Source organism: Uloborus diversus, chromosome 4 (genome assembly GCF_026930045.1).
Source record: "Uloborus diversus isolate 005 chromosome 4, Udiv.v.3.1, whole genome shotgun sequence".
NCBI classification, from domain to species: domain Eukaryota; kingdom Metazoa; phylum Arthropoda; class Arachnida; order Araneae; family Uloboridae; genus Uloborus; species Uloborus diversus.
This window is the reverse complement of record NC_072734.1, coordinates 30,211,655-30,234,581: the sequence shown is the minus strand read 5'-3', so window position 1 is coordinate 30,234,581 and position 22,927 is coordinate 30,211,655.

The window sequence follows — 22,927 nt, the reverse complement described above, 5'->3', positions numbered from 1 at the left end:
TCCGGGCAATATGGGTATAAGCAAAGCACACTCTTAACAAAGCAGAATTATCGGTTTTTTACAGAAAAAAAACGGCGTTTTGAAAGAAAGTTACATAGCACATCGTTTTTTGCAAATATTTTATCATTTACAGTTCACCCCGCAGTGGTGTCGGACTGAAGTTTCAAGTACGTCATGTTCTTTGTGGGAAGACTATAATTTATTGCACGACCTATACAGGAGTTGAATTTTTTGTCAAAATGAAAAGCAAACATTAATGCATTTATTGCTCCGTTCTTGCTATCATAATTCAGATTTTAGTAGATATATACGTGGACGCCGGTTAATTGAATCAACCTCTTTAATGAATTAAATTGTCAAACACAGAATAAAATCCAGCTTTATTGAAATAGCCGCTAATGTTGAAAAAGTAGGCTCGTATAGTTCTGGATGACCTTCTTGTAAAAAAAATGGCACAAAATTAACCGAAATGGCTCTGACTGAACGAAATGGGACGTTTAAAAAGACTTTTCCATCATGGACGATTTCATCATCTCCAATGACAATCAATCGCATCGAGCGCGCATTGATAATCTTAAGCGAATCAGAAAGCAATTATTCAGTTCAAGGTTTCAGGCATCTTGTTAGATAAGATGATTAATTATGCTCAAGATATTCCGTGGGGGAAAAAATCTGCACTAGAGCCTCCTCTTTAGCAAACTGTCTGGGTTTGCTATTTCGACTGAACTGTTTCAATGTTTGCTTTTCGTTACAAAGACGAACGGAGTTCCAAGGAAAGTACCACACCGAATTTGCTATTTTTATAGTTGTTTAGATAACTTTCGTGGTTCAAGGATATGCTGCAAGAGATCTTGGAAATGAAATACAGTAGACCTTCGTTTTACGCGGGTTTATTTTACGCGGTTTCGATTATACGCAGTTTCAGATTTGACACCTTTATTTTATTATGCGCGGATGAGTTTCGGTTTTACGCGGGTGCGGCAATGCAGACAGATAACATTTTCCTCTCTTTCAAAATCCAAACTCCTAAAGATATCAGATTTCACGTAATGAACTGCATTTTGGCGTGCTAATGATCGAACTTGGTGCCCCTGGAGACATTTTATGCGAATGATTTCAGAGCTATTTCCAGAAATCAAGTTATTAATCTCACACAGCTCAGAACTCACTGGAAGAAGAGCTTTTAGGAGTGGAAGGACAAAACCAACGAGGAGACCTGCATCGGTGACACACAACCAAAAAGTTTCACACTGAAAATTTTGAGCTATTCCTAGACAATAGAAATGATCTTTCTGATTTGTTAGTGAAGGAAGATTTTATCATGGAAATGACGCAAGTGATCATGGATGCGTTAATGCTCTGCAAAGAATTACAGAGAAAAATTCTTAATGACGCCAAAAGACTCTCATTCCTCTTCCTTATAAACAGAACACAAAATTAGTTTGTGTTCCTTATGCACGTTGTGCATAAAAATCGATATAAATACACTTTAAACTTATTATATAGTCATCACTAATGAAGTATATTTTTTATGTACGGAACCTAACCCCTATTTTAACACTACTAATAGGTCTCAGTTTATGCGGTTTCGATTTACGCGGCATTACCGTGGAACGTAACCCCCGCGTAAAACGAGGGTCTACTTTACTTCATGAGTTCTCGTGTTTTGAAGCTCACACATCATCTCCAAGTTAGTATTTTCAAAGTTCATGAGAATCCGTAGTGCAGTCCTTGTTTCGAAATCACGTGATTTACTGACATCTTGAACCTAGAATGTAATTAGTAACACTTAAATGACTAGAGTTCCTTTACACCCCTGTTTCGGTTAACGCGATTTTTTTAAACCGGAAAACAAAAAAATAAATAAAAAGAAAGCAACAAATAAGATTTCTCTTGTCGATGAAAATGCAGTGGTACCTCCTTTGAGGGACATTTTTTCTGGTCCTAATTCCTTTAGGAGCACCCCCCCCCCTTCCCCATGTATTTGCCTCTCATCAATTGACACCATATTTGAGGGACAGTCAGAGAAAAATTTAACTTTAATGTACAAATGCATTAGAAATATGGAATTTATTGGAATCAAGGTTCACTTTTTGTCCAAAAATTGAATGGTAAAAGTTTGTCCTAAAATTTTTTACATGCATAGAAACAAATATGTATTCTCAAATTCTTGCTGAGACCTACATTCATGTTTTTCCCCCTCATCAATTTCTCTATCGACTCAGTCCCCCCCCCCCCCCCCTTTGACTGACAGTGCGCCTCTCATGATAAGCTTTGTACAGGAAACTTGAAATGTGATCACACTGTTCTTTGCTTTGTACATTTCGTTGTAAATTACATGACATCAAACAAATTCATGTAGCACTATAATTCAAAATTGTAATTGATGAAAATCAGTTACTGAAGTTTAATACTACAAAAGTTTTAATAAAACTTGGATTATATTTTTCGTTTTCTTTTTCTATTTGAATAATTCTGAATTTTGGTATATATCGAACATTTTCAACACTTAATCCTAAATATTATTAGTTTGTTTGTTATGAAATTATACCGAGTAAAATACACAGCATGCATCAATTCATCAACAGCAAAGGTGGTAACAAATTTATTTTATTTTCAGGTTAGTACTTTGTATCGGTTAAGATCCTAATCACTAGGTCCGTTCTGCCAGCTACATCTATATTATTGTTAGAAATATTAAGTGTCTCAAAAAACGATCACCTTTCATTCTTCTGGGAAACCGATTGCTTTAATTTTTAGTTTAATTTTGGCTGTAGTGCAAAAGGAAATCATTAAAAATAGTAATAATAATGATAATAAACATAACGTACTCAACAATAGAGAAAAACATATTTTAAATATTCTGGGCTTTTTTAATGGTTAACATTAAAATGTATTTCAAAAATATAATTCGTTAAATTTAAGAAATAATAAACTAATAGCATTGCACAACAATGCACTTATTGCACACAATTTAAAAAATCAACTTTTAAATAATTTTAAAACCATTTAAAAAATAGCTCAGAAAACATTATTAAAATATATATTTGATATGAATGTGAATACTTTGTAAGCTCATTGCAAACATGACAAAAATAAATAAATAAATGAATAAATAAGTAATAAAAATATAGGCACGTCAGGTACAGTTGGGTTCATTTGCTTTCGGCTATAATATGAAAACGCAAAAAAATTTAATTCCAATAGGGAGAATCAAAAAATAAACAGGCACGTCAGGTGCAGCTAGGTTCATTTCCTGTCGACTATAACATGAAAATGCAAAAAATTTTAGTTCCAAGAGGGAGAATCTAAAAATGAACAGATACCCAAACAATGAATCTTCTTTAAAATATATTTTAATTACATACTACTATCTTTATAGTAAATCTTTTTCAATGGTCATTTAAATGTTTGTTTTGAAACAGTGAACTAACACTGTTGATTTCATACCGCTTCCAAAGGGATAAAATTGATTTTATTGCTAATGAAACAGATTTAATTTCATAAGATTAGTGACTGTTCATTTTAATTAAGTTCAAATACAAATTCAGACTATCAACAGAACATCAATTGCTAAATAAGTGCAAATTTAATCAGAAGATGAAATCCATGATAAAAAAAAAACTTACCACTAGTACAGGTCTTCATCTGTGATCTTTTTGAAGATTTTTCAAACCTGCTACCCAAGGCCTGAGAATCTAACCTGGGAGACAAAAGCCATCGCAAGTTAGGGTCTCAGGGAGTGGGGAGCAGGGGCTCAGGATCTAAAGCTGTGACGTTGATACCTGCATGAAATTATTAAGTAGAAAAAAGCGTACTTCACAAAAAATATACATTTTGTTTAACATTTTCTTTTCAAAAACAAAATGTGTCATTAATTTTTTTAACTATCAAATTAAAAAGTTAAATGAGAAGTGATACATAAGCATGAAAAATGTCATGGCAAATCAAAAAACAATTACAATGTTTTGATCTTGGATAAAATCTAAATGTTGTAATTCCTCTTGCATACTTATCCTTAACGAGATGTGTCTACAATCCTGTTCACGAAATACATTGACTGGAAGTAAACAAAAAAGGATTCCAGAAGGTTTGCCACTATACCACTTTTGAGGATTTTCTTTTGAATGAAAAAAAGTTAACCAATAAGATTCGCATTCGCAGTTTACTTGGCATCAATTTATTCTTGTCCACGCCAAGCACGTGATTGAGGTTGCCAAATGGCGCAATTCTTTGTTTATATTTATTCTATCTTTCTCGTGAATGAAGTTTAGTTGATGTCTTAAAAATTGATTGGTTTTGTAGGGAATAATTTCTCTGTTAGTAACACAAGTAAATTTTAACGAGGTCTGTTTTGTGGCCGCGAGTAGTATTTTAATTTGGGGGGAAAAAAGAGAAAGAGAGAAATGTCCATAAAATGCGATTAATTACCAATGAGTACAATGGTATACCTGCGGGTTGCATATGGTACAATTAGGATAGCCAAAATGGCACCCTTGGGGGGGGGGGGGCACTGGTGTTACAAGTGTTTCAACCTAAAAGGTGCCATATGCAATCCGCAGTTTTATGGCGTTGAATTGCACAAAAGTAGGCAAAAAGAATTGCATTGCGTTACAAAGAACCACTTTTGCAATGTAAAAAATGAGCTAGATGAAGATTTTTTTTTCCCATTGAAAAGGGGGTTTATCGTACCCCCACAAACATGTGTCAGCAATACTTGTTGTCAAGTAAGCAACGTTGATTCAATTATCATGTTTGTAAGATAGTATATTGCCAAAATATATCTGCGCAATACTAACGCTAGCTTTTGTTTTTAAATGTGTGTTTATACAAAAATTTCTATCGTTCTTGTCTACCTTTTTTTTTTTTTGCAATTAACGAATGGTCTGATATTCTACCTTCAAAACAAAAAGTGCTCCACTTCAATTCAAGTGTTCAACCAGCCATTTATTTTAATAGACGTGTGAATCTTCAATAAGGGGGAAGGCAGATGGGAGCTCGAATCCCCCTCCCCCATTAGAGATAAGTTCTGTCAATTTTTAACGCAAAGTTTCAGCTTATATATAATTCAAAACATTTCAACATAAGCCTTAAAAATGACACCTATTAAAACCTTCTTTGCTTTGAAATTTGTACGATTTTAATTTGCATTGATTTGGATTTTAGAATTATAACATTGTATTTTAGATAACAAACTTCCACCTGTCTTCTCAAGAAAACAAAAATGTGAATTTCCTTTAAATTGGTAAGTCCATCTGAATTTCAAAACAAAAAATCTTCACGAATCTAACTTTCTTTCATTCTTTGTAAACAAAAAAAGAAAGTATTTTTTTTTTTTTTTTTTAATTAAAGCTTTGAAACAAGTAAATTTTCTTGGCCTCCCTCTAAAACTACGCTGATGGGCGCCCACGATGGCACATCAATAGATTTCATCATTTAGAAGAAAAATTTTCGAACTTGAAGTATGCATTATTAATTTACACTATACAAAAACGAACCAGTAAACAAAAAAAAGTATTTTTAACGTATAGTAGTATTTGAAAATAAACCGCAATTAAAAGTGTACTATGGTGTAAAATCTTCATTTTCTCAAACTCTGATTATTTATTTAGTTTTGAAGGTTGTGTCACTTGTGTTGCAGGTGTGCGATATGCCGATAGTTTTATTTTAAGTACGAGACATTCATAGGCAACGAAGTGTTTATTAAGCTCAATCTAGGCTAACACATACTTTATATTTAAGCTGTGTGGATACGAAAACTGTATTTCAAATGAAAAATGTGTTTAATTCGAAACCTTTTCAGCAAGAAAAGCTGGGTAAAATGTTTATTATACTTTATTAATAAGTGCAGACACTTGATAATGCATTAGCAGTAAAAAGGAATTTAAAAAAATAAAATAAATAATTCGGAGACGGCCCTTTTTCAGTTGAAAATTCTTAATCGAATATTACTTGAAGAAATTAAACGTAGTGTAAAACGAAGATGGATAGACACGCGTTTTGATGATTTGGGAGATTAATTGAACATGAATGCAATCTATTTTGTCGTATCTGTTGTATCATAGGTTTGACCACAGAAGTACAATTAATAACATATTTTCCACAAGGTTAGGATACGTTTTGTATTAGTGTCTTGTCTACCTATTACTTACAAAAAGATCGATTTAAAGACGAATAATGAAGTGAATTATTTAATTTTGTTTGCCGTTTCAAAAGCATTTCGTTTTCAATATTTTTTTTTAATGAAATAAAAACTTTTGCTAATAAAATCTGTACTAAAAGCGCATTTTAAAAAAAGATGCATTCAACTGACTGCCATTTTTATTTCCCAATATTAAAATACGTAGGGGAGGGTGGCCCAAAGCGGGTAGGCCTTCGTATGTCCCCCCACTCCCAGCGAAGCAGCAGTAAAGCAGCAAGGCGCAACTAGGCTTAAAATAAAAAAAATGATACACTTCTAAAAAAAAAAAAAATTGTTATTTGTGATTAGTCGAAGACCAGCCTTTTTTTTAAATGTTTTTTTATTGTCAATAATATTAACTTATTCTGACACTATCCACCTATAACTTACGATGGTCACTCCGTTTTTTTTTTTAAATTATCAATTTAAGGTTAAAATTATTGAAATAAAAAACGTGCCTTTGGGCAAAGCAGGTCGGGCAAAGCGGATATAGGATTTAATCATATATTTATTTAAAATTTCTTGACTCGTGTGTTGACTCAGATTTTCTCTTTCAATAGGATAAGTGTAACTTTAAAAAGTTATTTTTTAGGATGGCAATTAATTAGTCTATTAATTAACTCAGTTATTTCTTTATGTTTTATAAACAAATGTACTGACTTTAAATTGGATAAGTACAACTATTTTATATAATGACAGGTAGCTAGTCAACTACTATTTTAATCATTTAGAACTTCGTATTTGATTGGCAAATGAACCAAACCACAATTAGTTAAGCTTACCCGCTTTGGACTACCTGGTAGGGCAAAGCGGATTTTTCACATGTTTGTTAAGTTTGATAATAAATAATTACATATTGGGTTTGAAATAATACAAAAATCAGAAATTTTATTTTGAAGTTCAAGAACCCTGCTAGGAAATAAACGAAATTGTTGCGATTAAATTCCAAAAACTACAATTTCCGAGCGTTCTTCGAAAACCTACCCGCTTTGGGCAACCCTCATCTATGGAAAAAACAATACAAAGAAATTATTTAATATTTTACAATACATTTTGTAAAGATCTGAAAAAATTTGAAAAATAGCTACTGAGGAGCAACTAATGAAATGAAAAACAAAATAATATCAGGAAGATAAGACATTCAAATGGTAGTAAGAATGTTCACTTAAGTGAGAAGCAGAAGATTTAAAAAAAAATGTTAGGTATAAATGACCGATAACTTCAACTGATCATAAGTAATTTGTCCAATATGTCAGTAATAGTCATTGCTTTAAAGCAACCGAATAAGGTAAGAGAAAAGAATAATATAGGGGAGGGTTACTCAGCACTATTAATCACTTAAATATGAGCATAATATTTCATTATATAGAAATAATTTTAATAGCAAAATTACGTTCCTAGTGATTTAAATTGTCAATACTATGTACTAGAACGTAGAGCATAGATACAAATGCATACATTAAAAAAAGAAATTGTAACACTGATAATGACTTTAAAAAACACCCCAAATGAAACTCCCCAGTTTATATTATGTTTTTTTAAGAAATAGTATCTGAAAAATTTTACCAATTTGAATACAGAAATTTTAGTGTATTTAATCATATGTATTTCAACACTTATTATCTGGTCAATTCTCGCCTCCTAAAGGAGCTAACAGGTCTGGTCGTATTATATCGTCCTTAAAACGCAGTGTGATCATGATCAGTAATAAATTTTATTCTGGAATTCGTTTAATTTTCTTTTAAATGGAAAACGACATAAGATTTTACATGGTACGAAAAGCAGGGCGGGGGGGGGGGGCGATAAAATTATATAAATGGAAATGATTTCGAGAAATGTAAAAGGTTGCCACTTTATACGAGATACATTCAATTTATCTAAAACATCATATTTTTCATTCATATTTCTGTTGAACTATTCTATGCCTTGATTTGAAACTTTCGTAATTCATGTATATTTTTATGACGAAATATGTTTGGGATTGTTTTTTTTTTTTTTAATTCCATTTTCACAGTGACATCAGGTGTCGAGTAAAAACTCTTTATTTGAGTAATAAAATAATAAAACACATTCTAAAAGAAACAAACACAAATAGGATGAAAGAAAGAAAAAACTTTATTGCATCTAAAAATAATACACAAACCGTAAAAAATGCATAGCTTTGTTCAAGTTATGTTTATTAAAAAGTAAATATAAATTTTTCATTTAAATAGACACTAATATTCAATCCTACTAACAGGATGCACATACAACAATGTCGAAATCCTTTGCACTGCCATATTCAGTAAAACAATGTAACGCCAAATAGATCGAATAAGCAAAAAAGGACGAACCCCAAGATGGCGACGTGTCGCTGCTTAAGCTGCGATCTAAGGTTTTAAATAAAACAAGTTATATCTCTGTGGTTATGCACATTAACGCACGAAACACATGTGCACTTTACACTTTTCAAGTCGTTTCGAAACCTCGGATTGAGAAACTTTTTTTTTTTTTTTGGTGCTGTATTGATGTTTAATTTTTCTTTGCAACAGGCTATGGTTCTAAAATAAATAACTAAGGTAAACACATAAGTAGTGGCCAGTGCTTCAGTAGTGGTCGAGGGTTATATTTGAAAAAATAGGATTCCAGGTCTCCCAACTAACTAAACACTGGCCACTACTGGTGTGTTTACCTTGCGTACTTTTAATTGTTTTAAAAGCCATTTATGTGTGTAAAGCAAAAAACTATCGACACAATAAAATAATTAATTGTTAAACAATTTCCCCCAAGTATAATCTAACTACGAAGAATCAGCAAATCAAATGTAATTAAAAAAAATGCCCAAAAAATCACTCAGGTGTGATTTTTCAAGCGAAAAATATTTTTTGCTTTTCTAAATATTGCTTTTGAAATAAAATGTTCGAGTGCTGTTAGTGCTGTTACGTGCAAGACAAAATGTCTGATTTTCTATATGGAACGGCCCAATATATTTGTTTCTTTGTGTAACTAATCCAAAAAAAAAAATCATTAGTAGGAAAGCAAAGTATACATTAAAAAAAGTTACAACATTAGATTCGGAGGATTCTTTGCTAAAAATGAGATGTCTGAAACTAATGCCCAAAGTGTGCCCTCCACGAGCAAGGTAAGCTTTAATTTTGAAAAAAAGTTTTAAAAAAAAATTCGAATAAAAATAAAACTAACAAACCACACAAGCACTTTCACTAGGTCAGTAGGTTTTTAACTTTCAGCTGTAAATAATTAGTATGTATATGCGTATAAATGTAAGGATTAATGTAGTTCAATGCTTCCCGCTCGTGCGGGTGGAATCATAATTTTATACTCAAAATTTTGAAACAAAGTGTGCACGTGCAATACAAAAAAGGTTTACAGGTATACAAATTTTGATTTAATTTGGTATTAGCCATTAAAATACTATATTTCACTAACAGTTTCAGCGTTTTTAATGAAGCATTGGTTAGAAAGATAGATGATGTTGAAAAATATGTTGTTGGTAAAACCAACGGCATTTTGTAGCACAAAATTTGCAAATTGCTTTCAAATAATTTTCAAATTTTGGGCTTAAACAACGTTGTCTCTGTCATCAATGTGTTCAGCACATGACTTACTTTCCGTTTGTTACTAATCATCAAGCTGTATCATTTAAATGTATGTCTTATAATTAACTGCATTAGAGTGTTTTTTCCCTTATACTTAAACGTCAAAAAAAAAAAAAAATGTTTCACAGAAATATTCAGTTCTGCATTACAGCATGTTCATTTTTTCAATGCAAAAATAATAAAAATTAAGAAAAATCAGCAGAAATTGAATTTAGCATACAATATAAAAAGTTGATTTCTTACGCCTTTATTTTTTTATGTTAAATCGTTACGTTAAAGTAACTGGCTAAAAAAAAAAAAAAATAGGATGGGTTTTGACAGTTTTGCTGCGCAATAACATTTCTTCGACAATTTATCTCCATTGTCGGTGAAATAGGAGTCAAAGTTGCAAAGACAAATTTTCACAACCTTGAGTCGAACTTTTCTATTTTTTTTTTTTTTAAGGAAAAAGCACTTTGAACTGTTTTAGTTTCGCACTTCTTTTCCTTCAAAAAAAAAAAAAAAAAAAAAGAAAAGAAAAGAAAAGAAGGTGAAACCTTCAACTCAACGTAGTGGAATTCCGTAAAAAATACCAAGTAAACAACACTTTCTCAACACTAAATTAAAAATAGCAGTAGCAACAATATTCAAAATTCAATACACGATACTGATTTTAGATTGCCATGAAAAAGATAAAATTGATAAGTGACTAGTAAAAGATAAAGTGACTGTGGTGATTCGAAAACGTTCACAGCATTTTTTTTCAAACGCGTTTTTCTCGAAATACTTTTTTTTCCCCAACTGGTGAGTATTCTAGCTCAAAGAGTTTTTGATCAACTGTTCTGAAAGTTTGTGCGAATATTCTATACCCTATATGAACCAAATTCTTTGATGATATAATAATAATAATAATAAAAAAAATGCTAGAAATGTGAAAGAAAAATGGTAGGAAAACATAACATTGTAATCAAACACCTCAAAAACATACAATTTTCAACTTTTTTAAATCACAATAAGGTTTATATTTTTAGGAAACATGTTGTTTATGAGAAAGAAAAATTGTAATGATTACAAACAAAAATTAAGGCTTCGGTAATGTCCACCAGCGGCAAGCTTTGATGGAGACTGCCCCATGGACAGAAGGTGTGCTTCAAAAGATGAATAAAATATCCTCCAAGTTTAAAGAAATTCTGATGATTTCTTTCCTGTTAAAAAAATCAAGAAAAACACTAAAAATGTCAGGCTCCTAAACTGGTTTCCCCCCGTAAGTGGTATAGATTATAACTTTTAATAATAGTTCAATTCAGTACTTCTTGTAAAAATAAATGAACAAGCAAACAATAAAAAAAATATGTATGCATAACAATAAAAGCAAAATTAAGAACTTCTTGTGGAATTTTGAAAAATAAATAAATAAAATAAAAAATTATTATTATTAATTTATAATTTTTCATTCAATAATTGTTATTGTAAAAAAACAATCGAAAACCTTTTACTGTGGAATAAGTAAAATGATACAACGTGTATGAAGTACAAATAAAAACATTTAAAAGAGAGTTAAAAACAGGGCTGAGGAGTCGGAAGGAAAATGGCCGACTCCGACTCCTGGATTTTAAAACGCCCGACTCCGACTCCGGATTTTTTAAAATTGTTTTTAATTGTATTTTTTCAACTCCCTCTCTCCCTTCTGGGGAAATGGGAAAACCTCTGAACAGAGATTGAAATATTAATTCCTTTTTATGAAATTTTCGCATTTTGTTTCTTATTGTTAACCCAAGACGCATAGAACGTTAGAAATTCAATTTAAAAATTAAATTTCCCAATAATTACGAGTTAAAAAGTGAGATGACTAAAAAATCCCTTTTAAAATTTTTGAAAAGGATTATCTGTAGTTTGCCCCCTTTAATATTTAACAAATAGATATTTATCAAATCGTGTGCTTTTCAATTTTTTTTTTTTTTTAAAGGAAAAAGCACTTTGAACTGTTTTAGTTTTGCACTTCTTTTCCTTCAAAAAAAAAAGAAAAGAAAAGAAGTTGAAACCTTCAACTCAACGTAGTGGAATTCCGTAAAAAATACCAAGTAAACAACACTTTCTCAACACTAAATTAAAAATAGCAGTTTTCGCATTTTGTTTCTTATTGTTAACCCAAGACGCATAGAACGTTAGAAATTCAATTTAAAAATTAAATTTCCCAATAATTACGAGTTAAAAAGTGAGATGACTAAAAAATCCCTTTTAAAATTTTTGAAAAGGATTATCTGTAGTTTGCCCCCTTTAATATTTAACAAATAGATATTTATCAAATCGTGTGCTTTTCAATTTTTGAAAGATGTAACTTGAGAGAAAAAAAGTTTTTTTTTTTAAATCCAAGTTCTTGAGAGGGGGTGGTTTGCCCCGGGTGACACCCATCTGATAGATGACATCCAAAGTTAATTTCAGAGTTTATAAAAAAAATATGTATTTTAATTCTGAAAATTTTCGCAAATATATTTTAAATTACATTTTATCAATAAAATTTCAACGAAAATATGGCACATATACTGCTGATTTTACACAAAATGCGGCGGTATACAAATTCGTACGAATAGCTTTTACTATACCTATATTTCTTCTTCGCTAAATTTTTAATTTAAGTTTTATTGGCTGCTTTAGAATTAACCTTAATATGAAGATTTTAAGATTAACTGCAATTATTGAGTGTTGTAATCAAGAAATCATTTACTTATTTTGTTCCATACTTTTTAGTGAGAACCAAGCTTATAGAAATAGTCTTAATAAAGAAAAAAACATTAAATTATTTCATCGAATCTTTTGGATTCGTGCTTTCGCGCCAGAACTTCTTTGAATTTGCCGATCACTCTAAAACGTTTCAACCTTAGCTACGTGCCTCGACTTACTAATTTGTTACGTTTCTTTTACTATTTTATAACTGAGATCGAACAAAACACTATATTTCTATTTTTATTTGAAGTGATTACTTGAAAATGTTAGGTAATAAAACCGTTTGCTGACAGTTGCTATTAGTTACGTTAAAAAGCAAGCAAACTAGAGGACGGCTACAGAAAGTTCAGTAAGCACTCAAGCTATAGCTGATTGCCATAATGGCAGTTATTTTCTCATTAGTATCTTTTTATACAGGTAATCGAAGCAATTGGTAGTCAGTTTTTAAAAAATGCAAGGAGAGTCATTGAAAAGGAAAGAAAAAAAGAAGCCCGGATTCGGGGTCGGCATGTTTTCTAACAACTCCTTTACCCCAAAATCGGTCCAACTCAGACTCTTCGACTCCGACTCCACAGCCCTAGTTAAAAACTCCGCAAACAGCTGTTTCGGGGCTATCAAATGCAAGCCAATTTATCAGTGCATAAAAAGAAGAATGAATGGTTCACCAATGCAAACCAAACGACAAATGAACGAAAAAATGTCTTTCATTTGTCTTTTGATTTGCGAAAAAATTTCTTTTTCGTTCATTTGCCGGTTTTTTTTTTTTTTTTTTTTTTTTTTTTTTTTTTTTTTTTTGGCATTGGTGAACCATTCATTCTCCTTTTGTGTACTGATGAAGGGACTTGCATTTAATAGCAACGAAACAGTTGTTTGCTGAGTTTTCAACTCTCTTTTAAATGCTTTTATTTGTACTTTAAACACTTTATGTCATTTTATTTAATAAATGTTATTGTATAAATAACAACGAAAGCGAAATTAAGATATTCTTGTGAAAAATAAATAATTAGAATTAAAAAGCATTTTTTTATATTTTATTTTAAAGACTATTTCTATAAGCTTGGTTTGCGCTAAAAAGTATGAATTAAAATAAGTATATGGTTTCTTGATTAAAACACTAAAAAGTTACCGTTGATCTTAATATCTTTATATTGAGAGAAATTCTAAAGCAATCAATAAAATTTAAATTAAAAATTGAGAGAAAAAGAAGTAGGCGGTATACAGCTTTTTACGAATAGCCTTTACTATACCACCTCTACTTCTTCTTCTCTCAATTTTTAATTTACATTTTATTGGTTGCTTTTAGTGATGGGAATAATCGAGTTCTCATAATCGAATCACTCGATTATTCAAGATCATTCGAAAACTCGATTGCCACGAGTTCTCGATTATCGTATCTCGAGTTCTCGATTACCACTTTCCAAGTTCTCGAGTGATGGACTGCTCGAGTTCAATTCAAACATCTCGAGATCTAGATTTGAAACATTTCGAGAACTCGATTCAAAGTAATCGAGAAGTCAATCGACAGAGTTCTCGCTTGGAAAGATCTCGATTATCAATCGCTCGAGTTCTCAATTTCAAAAGATCTCGATTATCAATCGCTCGAGTACTCGGTTTCAAAAGATCTCGATTATGCCCATCACTAGTTGCTTTAGAAATACTCTCAATATAAAGATAATAAGATCAACTGCAACGTTTTAGTAGTTTAATCAAGAAACCATATACTTATTTTAATTCATACTTTTTAGTGCAAACCAAGCTTTAGAAATAGTCTTTAAAATTAAAAAACATTTTTTAATATTTTATTTTGAATTTTTTTGGTTTTAAATTATTTGAGGTCAAATTTTTTGAAAATTCAAACATATTTTCTTGTTACCTATCCTTGTTTAAAAAGAAAGAAAAAACTGTGGACTTTAATTTTAATCTAAATGTATTGCGCATAAAGAGAGAACAGCTTTTTTCCCTCATTAATCTTTTTCAGTATTGATGGTTTGTATGCTCGAATTTAAAACCAATTTTGTTCAAGTGTAGTGAAAAAAAGAAAGCTTTTAAAAACGCCTACAAATATATGCTTGCTTAAGTTCAGCCTTGAAACTGATTTGCTAAATTAATTAATTTAGCATTATTTATTCATTAATTTTTTTAGCGTTTAGCAACAATTAAAAACCGGAAGCGAAACGCAGGATTATGACAGATAATGTAAGCTAAAAAAAAGTCTTTAATAATAATAACAATAAAATATTATTGTTAGAAGACATGTTTTTTCTTTGACTTTTAAATGCTGTGTGAATCCAGTAAATACCTTTCAAATATAGCAGACAATTTCGAGCTATTTGACTCTAAAACGTAATGATTTGAAAAATTTAATTCTTGTGAATGCAATTCACTAAAAAGGCACATTATGGAGACAACAGACAAACTGCATTTTCATTGTGTTTTTTAAAGTCCCTATTAGGAGTTTACATGTAAAGTATCCCTTATTCTCTGTCGTCCGAGCACAGGTCGTGATTTTACGAATGTTAATTAATCTTTACCTTTTTATTTCAAATGTGATGGTAAAAGTGTGTTCTTAATAAGGTAAAACAACAAGAATATCATCCAAAACTAAACGAGTCTATTTCCCCGTGCATGTGAATATCGATTGGAGCAGAAGTACTTCTTTCTTATAGACTTAAAATTACCTTACATATATTTTTCAAGAGATGAATCGCATATTTTTAAAAATTTCGAGTAAAAAAATAATTAAGTTTACATACAAACATCAAATTTATTCTCTCAAACCATTAATCATTATGTTTCAGAAAATTTGCCAATATGTAAATGGCCAAAAATGGGAGAAACAAACTATGCAAAAAGTTCCTACAAAAATAAAATAAAATTTCCTGTTACAATGGGTTCAAAAAACATAAGTATTATTAAGCAGATAAAGCAAGAATAACGTCCACACAATGCCATACAAAGAATCCTAAATTTAATTAGATAATTGATAGAGATGCACGGAATAACATATTTTGACAAATATCGAATAACGCTAACCTAATATTTGGTTAAATTTTTTGAACTAATATTTTTATATTATTCCATGCCAATTCAAAATAGAAAATGTTAATCTACTTCGTACTTTGTGAAATGTAAATGCATTTCTATTTAGCATCCTAAATTTGTTTTCATTAAGTATAATCATTATTTTAAATTAAATGAAAATACAATGAATTATTCTAAAAGCAAACATAGAATATGGTTAATTTGTTTTATATTTTTCTGCAATTCTGCACACATTAATAATTTCCTTCCAGATATATGAATTGATAACTCATAATCATGGAAACACGTAAATTATGTTAATAACTAGCAAAAATACCCGGCGTTGCCTGGGTCAGTAATGATTATGAAAAAGAGTCACTATTTTCTTTCGTTTTCTGTTTTAACTAAAAGAACTTAAAACACACCGCTGTGACACGATTAAAAATCGAGCTTCTTCCTTACCCACTGAAGCAAAATAGTAATAAGTATGAAGAACGAACGAGTATTCATTTAGAAACGAAAGCACGTATTGAAGCATATAAAAATATGAAGAATTTCCAAAATATGAACTAACAAAAACAAAGATCACTAAAAAAAACCGTGCGCTTTATTTAATTAAATACTACACACGCACAAAAAGAAAAAAAAGCTCCCTACTGTCCAACCACGAATTGCACGGAATTTTCAAATGTCTAGATAAGAGGAATTTATGTGAATAAGGGGGGAAAGTAAAAATTTGATGCGCGTATTCCGCTCATTTAAATGAGACTCTGCTTCTGCAAAAGCTGACATCGGTTAAAAAAAAAATAGATTCGTCCATTTCCGGCTGTAAAACGGATGTTTGTCTTTCAATACAATCCGTGGTCAGGCCAGACGTGGTCAGACAATCCGTGGTCGTTATTTGCTCCAGAGAAGCCTTGATTCAAAATTTTCATTATGATTACTTTTAATATTGCTGTTGTAAGGCAACGAATTTTCGTAACAATGGGTTTTATATTTAATCATTTATTCGGGAAATTACATATCATTTACTATTTTCCATCATAACGTTTTTAAACTAAGTTTTTTAGGAATAAATTATAGCCTAAATTGCTCTCTGATAATGTAGCTATCTATGGTAAAAAAATGGTTGAAATCTGTCCAGTTGTTTTGAAGATTACCCCGGACATACACACACACAGGAGTAGTTATGAATAAAAAATCTTCCATTTACCTTACATAAAAATACAAACCCAAAATGCTTAAAATGACACTGCAAATTGTAATTTTTAAAGCGATTTTTTTGTTCTATTAGTCTTTTCAATAACTGATAAATAATTTCTTCGAAGTTGAAATTGAGGAGTTAAATTCAAACATTACCCGATCATTTTTACTTTTTCTCTAAGGGGCAAAGGATTATTAAATTTTGATTGCAGTGATGAATTTAATTAGTTTGTTTTCAAACGATATTTACTATTTCATGCGTGTAAAACGTCAGCAATTAAAATACTGCAAAATTTAATACAGCAAAACCCCGATTATATTTTCCCCGAATTTTAAGTTTTTCTCGCATTTCACGTTTTTTTTTTCATGGGGTCCCAGTTTTTCCGCATGCTAATAATATTATCTTAACCTGGAAGAAAAATTTGATACTTATGAATTTCCCGTAGTCCGCCAATGAGCTTACAAATGATAAATGACTACAGTAGACCCTCGATTTACGCGGGTTTATTTTATGCGGTTTCGATTATACGTGGTTTAAGATTTGACACTTTTATTTTATTTTACGCGGATGAGTTTCGGTTTTACGTGGATGCGACAATGCAAACAGATAAAATTTTCTCATCTTTCAAAACCCAAACTCCTAAAGATTTCATATTACACGTAATAAACTGCATTTTGGCGTGCTAATAACCGAACTTGGCCCCCTGGAGACATTTTATGCGATTGGTTTCAGAGCTCTTTCCAGAAGTAAAGTTATTAAACTCACACAGTTCAGAAGTCACTGAAAGAAGAGCTTTTACAGGGGACAAAGGACGACAAAAGCAACGAGAATACCGACATCGATGACACAGAACCAAAAAACGTTAGCAGGGTCATTCCACGAAAATGTCAACATGCAGGCAAAAATTTCAAACTTAATCAGTATTAATGTGTTATACATAATTTTAGAGGTAACATTCTTAATTTTCGAATCTCGTAAAAGGTTTTTCCAAGATAGATGCCGAGCGTAGAATAATTACTGCTTGAAGATCTTCAACAACAACACAAATTTTAACTATAAAGCATTCAAGAAAGGCGACCTGTATTTTTTTAGGCACACATTCGATGTAAGGTTTTTTTTTTTTTTTCAGTTATTGCTTACATTTTGAGATTTTAGTTTCTTTAATTTCTTTCATTTAATTTTTATTATTTTTTCGTTGAGCCTAATTTGAATTCTGTGTTAAACGTTCTTCACAAAACGTCGTATTTTCCCTTCCACTCTTTTTATAGGGCTATAAAAAGAAAAATTTTGCTTTATTCTTTTCCTAACAGCTTCCTAGAATGCGTTTAAAATGTTGAATTTTTTAAAAATTATTTACACAATTGGCTATCAGCGTGACGAACGTAACATATTGATTATGACGAACGTAATCGCTTCAAACAAACACTTTCGAACGTTTAATTCAATGGAAAATGAATGAAATGTACATTTTGATAATAGTTGTTTTTTTTTTTTTTTCAATGTTACTGTGTAATATTTTGTAATTTTTGCAACAATTAACTCTGTTTTCAACACATATTTGTGGAATTTTCTTGGGGTGCATTTTGTGGAAAAATTGGCAGCTCAAAAGAGAGAGAGAGAGAGAGAGAGAGAGTTTAAGCAGCAAGAATGGCAGGTAAACAAAAAGAAAATGCCAGGAAAAAAAGCAGCAGAGCGTATGCGAATATTAAGGCAAAAGAAAAAAAAAATCAAGAAGTCTGAGGAATCAAAAATGAGAAGTTAGGAGATGAGTTGACCAAAATCTTGTTAACTGAGGTGACATTTATTACAGTATAAGTTCTTGCAGTTTTTTAAAAATACTAGTAGAAAAGTTTTGACTCAAGCTGAAATGCTAACTTTGAATAAACCACTGCTTTTCTGGTTATTGCATGCTTTATAAATCCTGTCTGTTGCGTTATTTCTTACCAATGTACATTAATAATTAATAATACAATAATATTAAAATCCCTTTGATTTCATTTTCCTTTTTTCAAAGAAAATTATACTGGCCTTAAAGTTTTTACTCAGGCTGTATTAAGTTCGTATAAGTAAAACCAAAAAACTCTTGTAAAAGTATCATTGGATGAGTCCAGATCGAAATTTAATTTTGATGTAATTTACTTCGATTTTCCATTTATAATCAGCAAATTATTTATTCGCGTTCTTAGTTTGATTAATATAAAAAACCAACTCAGTTTTAAATGTTTGTTTTTTTATCTAGTGAGATAACATTTTACTAGACAAATATTTGTATTTTCAACATTTCCATTTTTCGAAAAGTTTTTGGGCATTAATGTTTTACAAATATTCGAAACAGATTCACTGCTTGTGTTTTAATTTGTATTATGCATAGCTCTCTGATTGTTCTGTTTATTTTTATGTAAAAAAAGTATGTATTATGCATTGATGTTATAACTAACTTGATTTTTCTGTGTGTATGGGGGGGGACGCCAGGAAGCTTTCGCCTCGGGCGCCGACAGCTCTTTGGACGGCCTTGTTCGGGAGAACTGAATATTCTTTTTATCTGCTGTACATTTATTAATAGGCAGTATTAAAAAATTAAATTCCCCTCCCCATAAACATTTTTTAAATTATTGCCAAAAACAAAAATTAATTACAGCAATTTTAAAATTTATTGTGAAAATAAAGATAAATCTCAAATACCGATAATCATTTATATTAAAAATAAAACAGTTCGCAGCTTCTTGGTGCTTTGAATTCACGTCCTTTTGATTTAGTCGATCAATATCACTAAATGTTAAGTCTGTAAAAACCTGTTTCGGTTTTTATTTTATATTTTTCTTTTATTTTCCCAACGAGAAAAAATAAGAACATGTTTAAAACCTCTACAATTTTTTAATGCTAAAAATATTTTCCTGCTGTTTATTTTTTATAGGTTGGAATTTTCTCCCTCGGGCGGTGTTAATTTCGATTTTTCTATTTTCCGAAAATTAAGAGTGTATGCAGAATCCAAATAATTTACTCGTTTTTTTTTTTCTTTGTGTGTGTGTGGGGGGGGGGGGCTGCTAAAAATATTTTTAGTGTTCTGTTGTTTTACAGGTTTGAATGTCTCCCTTAGGTGTCAAGGCTAAAATGTTCTACACAGTTGAAAAATAATTTTAACACCCAAATCAAAAAATATTTTTTTGTACTACTCCGTCAATAGCCTTTTTTTTTTTTTTACAAAACAAAGTTCGGTCGCTTTTTTGTGCGGGATTCGTGTGTAACTTTTTCTCAGTAGGCACAAATGTTTAGTTTTCTGAACTGTTCAAAAATGAACGAAATATTGCTTGCATAAAAATAAAAAATTTAAAAAAAAAACGTTTTTTTTATGTAGGAGTGACGTTTTCTGCAGAGATCTTTCGACAAAACACGGGTATTTTTTTGTTTTGAATCACACTTATACAACACTTTTTTTCATGCATTCCATTGTTTAATATATACGGGAAAGCATGCTAAAAATGAGCTCCGATATACAAAATCTGCTTTTTGGATTTACACAAACAAACCTGTTAAATGTAGATAATTTAGTTAATCAACTCAATCCAATAATCGCAATAAAACATACATCTTTTACACCATTTTTTTTTTTTTTTTTACATTTGTTCAAAGTGTTTAAAAAGATTTATAGCAAATTAAATTGGTTTGCTATCCCATGTAATTTTCATAACAAAGCATTGTATTTTGCTGTAATAAAAGTTATGTCTGCTTATTGAAGAATGTTCTGTTTATAACCCCTATTATCCGGATTTTCGTTTATCCGGGTTGCCTTTGGTTCCAGTTAGTCCGGATAAATGAGGTTGTGCTGTACTTGAATAAAGAAGACAAATTTCAAAATGTGAGGAGTTATTGAAACTGTGGATTGTGTTGTAAAACCTCTCAATATCTTTCACCTCTTTTTTTCCAAAATAAATAATTACTGGAAACTTTCATTGCAGCGAATACCAATACAACGAAACTCTCGTTAAAATGAACAAAAGTTACGATCCTTCGAAGTTTGTTGTAATAGAGATGCGCCGAACGCCCTATTTTAAGAAATACCGAATACTCGACTAAAATTATCCGGCAGAATACCGAATACTCGACTAAAACTATCCGGCAGAATACCGAATATTTGTTTAAAATTTTTTAACTGTAATATTACAATTTTACGCCAATTTAAAATAGAAAACATTAATATATTTTGGGAAATTTGTATGCATTTTCATTTAACATCATAAATTTATCCACATTAAGAATAATTTTATTTGAATAAATCTTTCCAAAAGCTAAATCAAATTAATGTAGTATATGGCTAATGTATTTCTTTCCTGATATATGATTTGAAAACTGATAAACATGGCAACATGTTGTGTCATAAATAAAGAAACTTGCATTTGGGGCATTCCACGGTATTTTCGACATTTACATCGAGTCCGTAACGTGACCTTTTTGGCCGTAACTTTTTAATTTATTGTTTGGTTAGCATATTATTTTATTTTGATCTTTTCCTACCAACACACCAGTTCAAATTAAAATAATTTGCAAATCAAACGGTAAATTAAAAAGTTATGGCAAAAAAGGTCAAGTTACAGACTCTACGTAAATGTCAAAAATACCGTGGAATGCCCCATTTATCTACCACACAAATTCAAACCCAAGTTGCTTAAAATATCATTAAAAATTACTCTGCCAGTTTATCTCTCTGGTAACTGATAAATTGTATCATCATTTAAATTGAGGAGTGAAATTCAAACATTGGCAGATTTTTTTCCCTTTCTTAAAGTGCAAAGGATTATTAAACTTTGATTACAATGATTAATTTTAAATTCAAAACAAAATCAAACTGCAACAAAATATAATATTCGAGTGTCCCCCCCCCCTTTTTTTTTAACTGCGTGTTTCATATGGAAAATTCAGCAGTTAATGTTAAGTAGTAATAAACTTTCTATATTTATTATTACTCAACACTATAAGGTTTTTTCTAGTTATTGTGTCATAAGACTTAAGAAACGTTGAAAAGCAACAAAGTTTAAATTTAACTAACATCTGGGTGTTTTTTATTTAGAGGTAAAATTAATAATAATTATTATTATTAATTTTGTACTGTAGCACTATACTATAACTTTCATTTATTGTATAAAAAAATGTTTGTCTTCCCATCATTGAGCATTTAACTTTGTTTACCGAATATTGAGAAGTCGGCCGAAGTGAATATTCGGTTTATCTGGCGAATATGCAGTATACCAAATACTAAATGAATTATCGGTGCATCTCTAGTTGTAGCAAATTAAACTACTTCATTATCCAATAGGTAATGACAATGTATATTTCAAATATTCGGTACGTGAGTATGGCACTGTTTCCATCTTACTCGAACCACCACAGCTTCTATTTCTTTTTTCGGAATAAGATAAATTACATTAAGTGGAACTCTTTTATAGTAGAGGAAATGGTTCGGATATGTTCTTGTTATGCGTGTATTATAGCCATATAACGTTTAATATGCGTAAAAACATACCTTTTGTTGAAAAATAGATTCCCCAACATTATTGACCAAGATAAAAAGCTTCATAAAAACAGAAATAAAATAAAAAAAACACAAGAACACCTTGAAAACATTCGAGTAATTGTAATGCATTCAAAAATATGTGAACATGCTTTAAAGTATAGATTGACCGTCTAAAATTAATTTTAAAAAAGTTTTTTTGCAGAAATATAAGGTTTGAATTGTGCTAATTTTTGAATTCTTCTATAAAAACTGCTATGCCAAACTTTACCGTTTTTTCCCAGGTTTTAGTCCATTGTTTTCCATAATGCATTTATCAAATTTCAGCAAAAATATGGATTTGAAAAACCGAGTATTTTTTATGTGAAGTGCCAAAACATTAATTTGGTGAAATTTGGGGGGGGGGGGGGGGGGGGATCGCTTTTTTCTTCTAAATGTGCACAAGTTGCATTAAACATTTATTTTTCTTATTCATGCATTGAAAACTAGAGCAATAATGGCAAATATTTTTTAAATAGAAAACTCATAAACGAAACAACTATCCAAAATATCCGATGTTTCCACCATAAAAAAAAACCCCTATAAATGTTTAAATTCCGATATACACCTTTCATCAAAACAGAACAGTCAGGTTCCGCCATGGAACCTTTCACAAGAGGAAGTTCAAGAACACCCTAACCTACATCCTAAAAAAAAACTGTATTATTCTCTCCCCC